We start from the raw sequence: 11,338 nt of genomic DNA, 5'->3' as shown, positions 1-11,338 counted from the left end.
TGCCTACACACTTTCTCTCCCTTGCTTCTGTCTCAACGAAACAAATTGTTTCTCTATGTGCTCTCCCACCTGTTGTTAGGCTATTTCTATAATAATGAATTTTATACTTGCGTTTACAGTTTCTGCCTCTGTGATAAATGCATTTTTCCCTAGGACAAAGAGTCAAGGGAAAATATCTTCTAGCTCCTAGCCCTTGCTGCTCTGGTGTCTAGGATTCCTGGTTTTCATCCAGGCTGGCCAGGTTCAGTTCCTGGGCAGGGAATTAAGATCCCACTTCATGCCCCTGCTTACTCTGTTACTGAGTCCAAGCTCACTCGTCTCACAACAGGCCAATGAATCCGAGAGACGAGGTGTTGAGGCAAGGAAGAGACTTAACTCAGAAGCCAGCTGACTGAGAAGATGCAGGCTCGTACCTCAAAACATCCATTTTGTCAGGGCCTGGTGGCCAGGCTCTTATGGATCAGAAATGGGAGCAGGTGAGAAAACAAAGCAAAAAGACTTTTCAATCCTTGCAGATGTCTCCTAGAATGGCAAGCCTCAGGCAGGGGGATGTGTTAGCCTCACTTCCTTACAGTTCGTCCTTCACAGGCGGGAGGCTCAGGTTGTCTCCCAGAGGCAGGCCATTATGTATATTTATAATAACAAAAAAGGGTTGAAGTCACAGAAGCAGATCCAGTGTAAATTAAAGATTAACCCTTCCTGGTTATAAATGCCCCCTCTTTGAGATCAATAGCATGTGCAGCCTCTTTAGGCTGGATTCTTTCACTTAACAATATATGGGCTGATGGTTCATTCCTTTCTATTGCTGAGCAGTGTTCCATTGTATATGCTTGTAAAGAAAAACAATTTTCCTTCTACCCTTCCAGATTCTTGGTAGAGACTTCCCCTGTAAAAAAGAAAAAAACAGATTACCAGGAGAAAAACAGAAGTTTAATAACCTGTATACCTCCTGTATGTGTGTTCCTGGTGGCTCTGATGGTAAAGAATCCACCTGCAATGCGGGAGACCTGGGTTTGATCCCAGGGTTGGGAAGATCCCCGGGTTGGGAAGATCCCCTGCAGGAGGGAATGGCAATGTACTCCAGTATTCTTGCCTGGAGAATCCCATGGACAGAGGAGCCTGGCAGGGTACAGTCCGTGGGTCGCGAAGAGTCGGACATGACTGAGCGACTAAGCACATGCCTCCTGTATATACAAGAGCTACCCAGAGAAAGTGAGGTACTTACTCCCTTTAACGTTCAAGGCCATACTTTAAAATACTATCTTCAGATAAAAACAATAGGAGAAAGTCCTTGGAGGAGGGAAGCCAGTTTTGGCAGGTTATCATGCAAAACACAGTAAAGAAGGGTATGATTGTTTGCAGATTTAAGTCAGGGCTCCCCACTCCAGTGTTCTTGCCTGGAGAATCCCAGGGACAGGGGAGCCTGGTGGGCTGCTGTCTCTGGGGTCACACAGAGTCAGACACAACTGAAGCGACTTAGCAGCAGCAGCAGCAGCAGCAGCCTCCATTGAAAAGATCTACTTGAGGTTTAATCATCCTATTTCTGGTGCAAAGAGGGGCAGCCCTTAAATACGGAGATTTCTCCGTTGTAAATGTCCTTCACAACTGAGGAATCTCCGTAGAGTTTTCTGAGATTCCTGTTTTTTGTTTTGTTTTGTTTTTAAATGAGACTGAAATATTCCTTATGCCAGAAAGGCATATTTTGGGGTGGTATATTCTATTTGCCCTGACATGGATGTATCCCACTTTGCTTGTGTGTTCATCTATTGAAGGATATCCTGATTTGTTCGTTTTTACCTATTATGATAGTGCTGCTGTGCATAATTTCATCCTTGTTTGAATTTGGAGATAGATTTTCAAAGCAGTTGACTAATACTGAGCATCCCAACGTGAGACTTGTTTAGCTTTGGAGAAAACTGCCCAGCTATCTTACCAAGTGGCTGTACAAGCCTCCCACTGCTAGGGAAGCACACTGACTCAAACCGCCCACCCTGGCCAGGCACCATGGTAACCATTTGCATGAGTTGTTTTGTGACAGAAATTCCTGGTAAGGAACACAGAACTCATAAGCCACCGCCCACCGGAAGAGTTCAGAAAAGGTCAAAAGGAGACACCACATGTGCGACCACCTCCCAGGACCCTCGCTGGCATCCATCTTGGCTGAACAGGGTGTGCACTGCTGTAGCCACACTCTCCAGGAAGCAAACTCACTCAGAAGGACCACGCAAATAGTGGAGTGCAATGTATTACACCGGCCGGCCCAAGGCAGAGTCTCCTCTTAGCCAAGGACCCCGACCAGCCTTTGTGACAACCTTATATACCGTAAGTGCACGTGCCCAAGCCCACAGAGAGATACAGTCAAGGCTAGCTATGGTTTATATGCAGTAAGTCTTAGTTGGATAAACAGGGTAACGTATATCAATAGGCATTGTACAGATAATTTGTGTTGCTTTGGGGTAAATTAGTACACTCCCTTGGTGACGGGATGTCTGCGCACGAGTCCTGGAGGCCTTTTATCTGGGGGTCGGTTTTCTGATGGGTATGTCGTCTCCATGGATACTGAGCACATAATTTAGTGTCCATCGGGTGGGCATCCAGGCATATGGTCCAAAGTTCACGGTGGTTTCAAGATGGAGACTGATTTTCAAGATGGAACCCGTTCAGCCTACTTTCCTCCTTCAGCATCACCAGGAAGGGCTCTGAGTCAGAATTATTGGCTAAAGACCACCCGGAAACTAACCCTATCACCATAAAACCCGAGACTGCGAGCCATGTGACAGAGCTGTTCTGGATTCCCTTCCCCTACTGCTCTCTGTCCGGGTGCCCTTTCCCAATAAAATCTCTTTCTTTGTCAGCACATGTGTCTCCTCGGACAATTCATTTCTGAGTGTTAGACAAGAGCCCAGTTTCGGGCCCTGGAAGGGGTCCCCCTTCCTGCAACCACCAGCAATGAAGGAGAGTGTCTGGTTTCTGTTGTTCCTCACCCTCCAGCAGTCGCTACTGTCATATATTTGGAGCACAGCAGTGCTAATAGGTGCAGTGTGCTATCTCATGATTTTAATTGTTATTCCCTAGTAGTATGATACTTTTGTATAGTTTTTGTATGATATTTAGCATCTGCATATCTCCTTTGGCCAGGTGTTTCTGTTTAGCTCCTTACCCATTTATTTATTTATTTTTTAACTGGGGCTGTTTTAGAGGTCTTTGTCTATTTTGGGTCCAAATCCTTTATCAGATATGTGTTTGCAAATATTTTTCTCCCAGTTTGTGGCTTGTATTTAGACTTTCTGAATAAGGTCTTTCAGGGGAGAAATCTTTAATTTTATAAAGTCCACAATATTTTTTGTTTTGTATATTGGCTATATCTGTGTTAAAACTCAAAGCTCATGATCTTCAGACCAAAGCCAAGGCCATGTATATTTTCTTATATATACATATAATTTTGATTGTTTTGCATGTTAAATGTATGTTAATCAATCTGAGTGAATTTGGTGTGAGTTTTACAGTTTGTGTTTGCAATCATTTCATTTCATATGGTTTCCAGTTGATTGCTCTGTAACTGTTTTGGAGAAATCATAAGATATTTGTCTCTATTTCAGTTTGAATTTCTTATCTGCAGCAGAACTCCACATATCTGCTCCATGGCCCCCTGGAGCCTGCTCCCTCTGAGACCCAGGAAACAGGAGGACCCACAGACTGAGCCCACCCCTCATAAATGAGGTCATACTGCACGCTGTCTCTTCAGACTGCGTTTTCACTGAGTAATATACATGTGAGATTTAACCATGCCTTTTGAGGGTTGGTGGTCCATTCCTTTGTGCTGCTGAGTAATACTCCATTACATATGTATGGGAGGAAAAACAATTTTCACTCTACCCTTCCATATTAAAAGACAAATCACCAGGAGAAAAAACAGAAACATACCTCCTCTATGCTTCCCTGGTGGCTTAGTGGTAAAGAATCTGCCTGCAAAACAGGAGAGATGGGTTTGACCCCTGGGTTGTGAAGATCCCCTGGAAAAGGAGTTGGCAACCCACTCCAGTATTCTTTCCTGGGGAATCCCATAGACAGAGGAGCCTGAGGGGCTACAGTCCATGGGATCCCAGAGTTGAACATGACTTAGTGACTAAAACAACAAATGCCTACTGTATACAGGGGAGCTACCACAGAAACGGAGTCACTCCCTGAAATATCCTAAGCCACCACCTTAAATACCATCTTCAGCTGAAGACAGAAGTAAGACCCTGGGGAATGGGAGAAGCCAGTTACGGAAGGTTATCATGCAAGACACAGTAAAGAAGGGTACAATTGTTGGTAGATTTAAGACAGGACCTCTCCATTGACAAGTTACCTGAGTTGATTATCCTTCTATTTCTGGTGCAAACAGAGGCAACCCTTAAATGCAGAGATTTCTCTGTTGTAAATGTCCTTCACAAAAGGCAACTGCTACTTTGTTTACTGAGAGTCCTCTTGCCCCGCCCCGCCCCCCGCCCCCCCGAAGCTAACTGAAATAATCCTCACACCAGACAGGCATATTTTGGAGTGGCCTACTCTACTTGCCTTCAAGTTTTTAACTATTATGGATAGTGCTGCTGTGCATAAGTCCATCTTTGTTTGCATTTGGGCATGGATTTTTCAAAGCATTTTCTTAAATACTGGAAATAATGATCGTCGGATCCCAAGGTGAGGTTTGTTTAGCTTCAGAGAAAACTGCCCGACTGTGCTATAAAGTGGCTGTGCGTGTGCCCACCAGCAGTGAGGGGGCGTTCCTGCTGTTCCTCAGCCTCCAGGAATGGGTATTGTCATATATCTAGAGTTCAGCAGTCCTAATAATATGTGTGATGTGATAGCTCATGATTTTAATTTGTAATTCCCTAATGGTGTATGACGTTGAGCATGTTTTTGTTTTTGACTATCTGTATATCTTTTTTTGGCTGAGTGTCTGTTCAGATCTTTACTCATTTTTTATGGGATTGTTCAAGAGGTCTTTGTCTATTTTGAGTCCAAATCCTTTATCAGATATGAGTACTTCTCTCCCAGATTGTGGCTTGTCTTTTGATTTTCTGAATAAGATCTTTAAGAATCAGTTCAGTTCAGTCTCTCAGTCGTGTCTGACTCTTTGCGACCCCATGGACTGCAGCACACCAGGCCTCCCTGTCCATCACCAAATCCTGGAGTTTACCCAAACTCATGTCCATTGAGTCAGTGATGCCATCCAACCATCTCATCCTCTGTCATCCCCTTCTCCTCCTGCCCTCAATCTTTCCGAACATCAGGGTCTTTTCAAATGAGTCAGCTGTTTGCATAACGTGGCCAAAGGATTGGAGTTTCAGCCTCAACATCAATCCTTCCAATTAATATTCAGGACTGATTTCCTTTAGGATGGACTGGTTTGGTCTCCTTGAAGATCAAGGGAGCCTTAAGAGTCTTCTCCAACACCACAGTTCAAAAGCATCAATTTCATGGCACTCAGCTTTCTTTATAGTCCAACTCTCACATCCATACATGATTACTGGAAAAACCATATCCTTGACTAGATGGACCTTTGTTGGCAAAGTAATGTCTCTGCTTTTGAATATGCTGTCTAGGTTGGTCATAACTTTCCTTCCAAGGAGCAAGCGCCTTCTAATTTCATGGCTGCAGTAGTTGTGCACAGGCTTAGTTGCTCCACGGCATGTGGGATATTCCTAGATCAGGGATTGAACATGTGTCTCCTGCATTGGCAGGCGGATTCTTAACCACTGCACCACCAAGGAAGTCATTCCCTTTCCTGCTTCCTGCCAACCTCCTACTTTAAACAAAGACTAAAAATAACCTGTTTAGTAGGTTTTCAGGAGTCTGAGCTCTGAGGTCAGTGTCTGTGGTGTCATTCTCCCAAAGGCTTCAGATACTGGCTGGGCTCATGAGTCTGGCAACCAGGGCGGGTCTGGTGGCTGAAGACAGGCTTGGCCTCTGGAGCTCTGCCCTTACCGACTCACTCAGGGTCCAGACCAAGCTCTGCTTAGTCCTGGCAGCCAAGCAGAGCCAGGTGGGGCTGGCACAGCCGTGGGGCCGCTGCGGTCAGAGTGGAGCGTGCGGCGCAGGCCGCTGGCTGTCCGTCCCAGTGACTGCTGCTGTCCCATGTCCCTTAGCAGGGCAGTCACGGTGTCAGGTGAGGCCTGGCTGCCATCGTGGGGACAGAGTGGAACCTCAGACAGCTCACATCTCCCACCCGGAATGCTGCTTCAGATCGTGGCTGTGGCTGCGGCAGCCCCCTGGGCTGGGAGGCTTTTAAGCACCAGCCCCCTTGCTCCAGGTCAGCTGAGACCCCAAGCTCTGGGGTCACACACCATCCCTGCCACTGTGCAGGTCATCTCACTTCTGCAAGGGGGGGCCTGTGCTGGGCTGTGGGTGATGGGGGATTGGGGATGTTGTGGAATGGCCCAGGAGTCAGCTTTTTGAGGGGAAGGGAGGGGAGGAGGGGAGAGAGAAGCTTTGACCTGCTCAGCCTTCCAGGGGATTCCAGGCCCAGCTCTGGTGGGAGGTGCAGGTGAGAAGCCCCTGCAAGTTTCTTCTGGGTCCCCACCATTTTTCAGTTGAAGCCCCTCTGCCTGCACCACCCCTAACTCTCCCTCCCGTGGCCCCTGCCTAAAGCCACAGAAGACGGGGAGTCTATACAGCTTCTCTTCCTGTAGGGAAACCAAGCCATGGACAAATGTGTTCCTTTAAGAAAGCATGAAAGAAACGAGAAAACAACAGTGGGTGGTTATTACTGACACGGTTCATGGAGAGACACTTTGGAAGCCTGGCACAGGGAGGGGACTGAGGGCCGTTGCCCCCAGCCCTGCAGCTTGCACCCTCCCCCACCGCCCCTTGGCCCACTCTCCCCTTGGTGTCTTCTGGTGACCGGGCGGACTTCAGCCTCCCGAACCCCTTCTGGAAGGATCAGGACAGGGCCGAGGTCATTCACAGAGGGGAGGGTGTGGTCGACTCTTAAGAACGCCACTGCCTCCACCGTGTCGGGGCTCAGCTCTGGGTCTCAGCGAGCATGGCTTCCTGGTGCGGCCCCACCGTCACTCACCGGGGAGGACTCTGTGTCCACCCTGTCCCCACGTGCAGCCTGGTCACCGCGGGGCCCGTGCTGTGCGCATCTTCTCTGCTCACAGCACAGCCTGGGGTCCACCAGACTTCACTCAGGAAAGGGAAGTGTAGGATGAACTATTCCATAGTTAAGAATTTCAAGGTCGCAACAGCATTGACTAGAGCACGTGGACACAGGTACGAGGCCCGTGCATAGAGAAGCCCCCATGTGGGCTTCGAGGACCTTCTGTGTGGGGGTGGGATGGGGGCTGGACAGGGATTTCCTGCACACGCGGCTCCAGGCTCTGTTCTCGGCAGGGCGGACAACTGTTGGCCCTGCCTGTCTGTGGAGGGGCTCTGGGGCTGCCCAGCTCAGCAGGAACGGCAGTGGTGGGAAGGGAGGTCGCCCTCCCTTAGCACCCCTGACCTCACACCCCCTCATCAGGGCAGCCGAGTGCCTAAACAGCTCCTTCCTTGTCTAGCTCTGAAGACCTGGAAGGTGTGAGGGCTGAAGGACATGCAGAAAACAAAATTCTGTAAAGCAATTATCTTTCAATTAAAAAAATAAGATTAAAGAAAAAAACACAAAGAACAGCAGAGGCGGGGCTTGCATTCTCAGCCTCTGCCAGATTCCGCCTGTGCTTATGCATCAGACCAAGATGCTGGTGCTCCCACTCTGTATCACAGATGAGAATAGAGACACAGACAGGCTGAGCATCTTGTCCCAGGTCACACAGCTGCTGAGGGCAAGGCTGAGAACTGGACCCCTGTGGTCGAATCTGGAGTCCAGATGCTGTGATGACCCTGAGGGAGCGGCAAAGACCAGATGGCCCACGCTGAGCCAGGTACACACACGCACACATACTCATGTGCATGAGGCCTTTGCTTTGAGGCTACATAAGTCAGAGGAAGACAGAGGGCAACCAGGAGAGGCCAAAGGAGAGCCAAAGTCTATAAGGCGGAGAGGCCACACTTCCCAGGAGGCCGGGGAATTCTCTTCCCTGGTGAGTCTGTCTCAAACCCTAGATTCCTCTCCCTGGACCCAGGAACTGACTGTCCAGTGACCTAACTGAGTTGGCTCCGGAATTATGCCTTCCCAGGGCTTCAGCTACCACTGGACCCCACAGCTGTCAGTAATAAGGGGGAAATGAGTACATAGTCTGGGCTTCAGATTTGTTTGGAGACAAAATTTATTAGGAGTACAAAAAACCATGAAGGCAGTTGGCGTGAATATCTCCAGAACACTTAAGAAACCCTCTGCTGTTTATCTACCTCCTCTCCTGTCATGAAAGTGGAAGGTCTGTCTAATCAATTAATTCTGTGCTTGTCACACTCTGTCTTTAAAATATTTATTTATGTGTTTATTTATCCAGCTGTGATGTGTCTTAGTTGCAGCATGTGGGAGCTAGTTCCCCAATCAGGCATTGAACATGGGTCTCTGCATTGGAGTCTTGGCCACTAGACCACCTGGGGAGTCTCTCCTCATACTCTTGGGGACTGTAACGGGTCACAGACCTCCTCTGAGGCCCCCTTAGAGCTGAAGCATGGGGTGGCTGCAGTAATTCTCCTGTGGCTAAGATGTGGTTTGTTGGTCATGACTCACTCACACTCCCTGCAAACACAGGGCTACTCCCCTGTGTGTGTCCTCTGGTGTCTGTTGAGATGGGACTTCCGACTGAAGCTTTGCGCACACCCCCTGCAAACATAGGGCTTCTCCCCTGTGTGTGTCCTCTGGTGTGTGATGAGACTTGACCTATCCTTGGATCCTTGCCCACACTCTCCGTACTTGACTTTTATAATCCCTGAGACCCCTGCCCCCATGAATAATTTGCCTGTGTCCTCTGGATTCAGTTTCTGGCTTGTGCCGGGCTCCTCTGTGATTCTCTCATGCACCCCAGACCCCCCCACTTGTCCTCTGGGTGAGTAGGAGGAGGCCCTTGAAGTCCTCTTCAGCCTTATGCTTTTCAGCAAAGGTTGGGGCCTGTCCTTGGCCTCGCGACCCTCAGGTTTGTCACGGGCTGTGTGGATCGGAATACTGCTGCTGCTGATTTTGACTGCCTGGGCAGGGGTCCTCTGGTTGGAGGTGGTCTCCTGTAGATGGCCTCAGGAGGGTCTGAGAGGGGTGACTGCATTGGACATGTTGGCTGAGGAACTTCTGACTGGAGAAGGCCAGAGAGCAGGAGGCACGGGTGGATCTTGGCTTCGGTTCTGCTGAAAGAGGAAGCTTTTGGTCAGGTGGCGGGTTTGCCATGGTAAGGCCACCCCACTGATCATCTAAGTGTTGATGGTGTGCGATTTGTCTCCCATCAAGTGTGTCTTTACAGTCCACTTCTCCATCCATTCTTATTCTCTACATCTACAGAAATCCAGGAAGCTTGTGTCAAGGGCCTTTTCAACATATCACCCAGACTAGGGACCTTCCAGCAGCATCAGAGGCAGAGGTGGATCTGTAGGGACCTTTCCCTGCGTGTAAGTATCTGGAAAGTCATGTCACTGTGGCCATGTGACATCGAGAGATAAGACTTGATGACTTAGGGGGAATCCCCCTGAGCGGCTCCCTGGGAGGGGAAAGGGTCTATTAAGTTAGGGGCACCTGGCCTGGAGCTCTCTGCATGTGGGAGGCAGCACAGGGGGTGGTTAGAGCAGGTGTGAGTAAAGCTGACTTTGTGGCTCCTGGTTCAAAGAGCAGCCTTTGTGTCGATCTCTGTAGGAAGTGAGTTTCAGACTGGGCGAGATCGAGCGGCCTAGGTCCCACTGACTACAGGTCTCTGGCTCCTGCTGCCCCAATTGGTTCACAAATTGCTCCTCTCTCAGTTTTCCATAAATCAGAAAGTAAAAGCATGTCCTTTCTCAAGCCTCACTAGTATTCATACCTCATTTATTTCACTCAGTCTTAGCCCATTTAACATGCACTAGGAAGCCCTGTTTAAAAATACATCTCCAGCCAGACTCCCCACACCCTCACTCCCGAGCATCTTCAGCCAGCCCACTCTCCCCTCATGTCTGGCAATGAGCTGACCTCTGAGGGGACTCCCTGCTGCTGTCTCTTCCCAAAAATGAACCAAAGCATCATCTTAGCACAGAGAACATGCCACTTGCAGCTGAAAGCCTCATGGTTATTCTGTGTCACCCAGGAAGACCCCTGGGGCCTGCACATGGACACGGGCCCTGAGGCTTCCGTGTCCCATCCAGCCTCCTTCCTCTCCCTCTGTGCTTCCTCCTGCGACCACTGGCATGGCCTCTCTTCCCGGCCCTGGGACTGCAGCACTGGCTGCTCCCCTGCCTGGAATCCTTTCCCACAGGTGTTATCTCTGGAGACCCTGCCCCACCATCCTCTGCCACACTGCACCCTCTGCCCACCCTGGTCTGAGGCACTTTTCCTGCACTGTTTTCCTCACAGCACCAGCCCCCGTCTGGTATGAAGCCCATGCTGCCCCGCGGCAGTGGTTCTGTCTGTTTCGGTGCGTGGAGCCCTGTCTGGCACAGAGCATGAACTCACATGACAACAAACTGAAACAGTAACTGAATGCAATCACTGCACATGTGTCGCTTAGAAACGGGAGGAAATGAGGAAGAAACAGGTAAGGGGAGAGAGCTGGTAAGTGCCAGAAAACTTGCCTTTTGCTTCTAAGCCTCTCAGCAGAAGGTGATGTTACATATTTTTTTGCATAAAATATTGAAAATTAGAACTAGCATTTTTTAGTATAAAAATCTTTCCTAATAGTCATAGGAAATGAATCATATTCTGAGGCATTTTAATTGCTATTCGACTGACTTTGGACTGGATTGTACTCAGCTTTGCAATCAGACCAGGGAGGCTCCCCAGGATGGGGTGGGGCTCTGGAAGAGGGGTGGTGCTCACCTCTCCCGGCCGCGAGCTCGCTCTTCCGCTGCTGTCCCGCTTGATGCTGAGGTCCTGGCCATACTTGGCCCCGTACCAGACCAGCAGCTCACAACTCGGCCTGACCACCTGGCAGGTTCGGTAGAAGATCTGCCCACGATACTGCAAGGCCACCAGGTTCTGCTCCTCATCGTCCCGGGCGCAGTTCACATGCCTGGGGTCGAGGCCGGGAAAGCTGACCTTTTCCAGTCCTGTGGCCACTGCTGAGTTTTCCAAATTACCTGGCATATTGAGTGCAGCACTTTCACAGCATCATCTTCCAGGATTTCAAATAGCTCAGCTGGAATTCCATCACCTTCACTAGCTTTGTTCATAGCGATGCTTCCTAAGGCCCAGTTGACTTCACACTCTAGGATGTCTGCCTCTAGGTGAGTGATC

The 11,338-nt window shown here is 49.3% G+C and overlaps 1 long non-coding RNA gene and 1 pseudogene across 1 annotated transcript; one reads left to right on the top strand and one right to left on the bottom strand.

The window, feature by feature from the left end:
• Window positions 1–328: 328 nt before the first annotated feature.
• Window positions 329–2,857, top strand: LOC113880881. The gene is made up of 2 exons (XR_003507863.1): window positions 329–2,322; window positions 2,683–2,857. It is a non-coding gene; the product is annotated as an uncharacterized LOC113880881 (long non-coding RNA).
• Window positions 2,858–5,866: 3,009 nt separating this feature from the next.
• On the bottom strand, window positions 5,867–11,190 carry LOC113880961 (annotated as a pseudogene).
• Between the last annotated feature and the right edge of the window lie 148 nt (window positions 11,191–11,338).

The sequence above is a fragment of the Bos indicus x Bos taurus genome, chromosome 22 (genome assembly GCF_003369695.1).
Source record: "Bos indicus x Bos taurus breed Angus x Brahman F1 hybrid chromosome 22, Bos_hybrid_MaternalHap_v2.0, whole genome shotgun sequence".
Classification (NCBI taxonomy): domain Eukaryota; kingdom Metazoa; phylum Chordata; class Mammalia; order Artiodactyla; family Bovidae; genus Bos; species Bos indicus x Bos taurus.
This window is presented reverse-complemented; position numbering and strand designations above follow the sequence as displayed.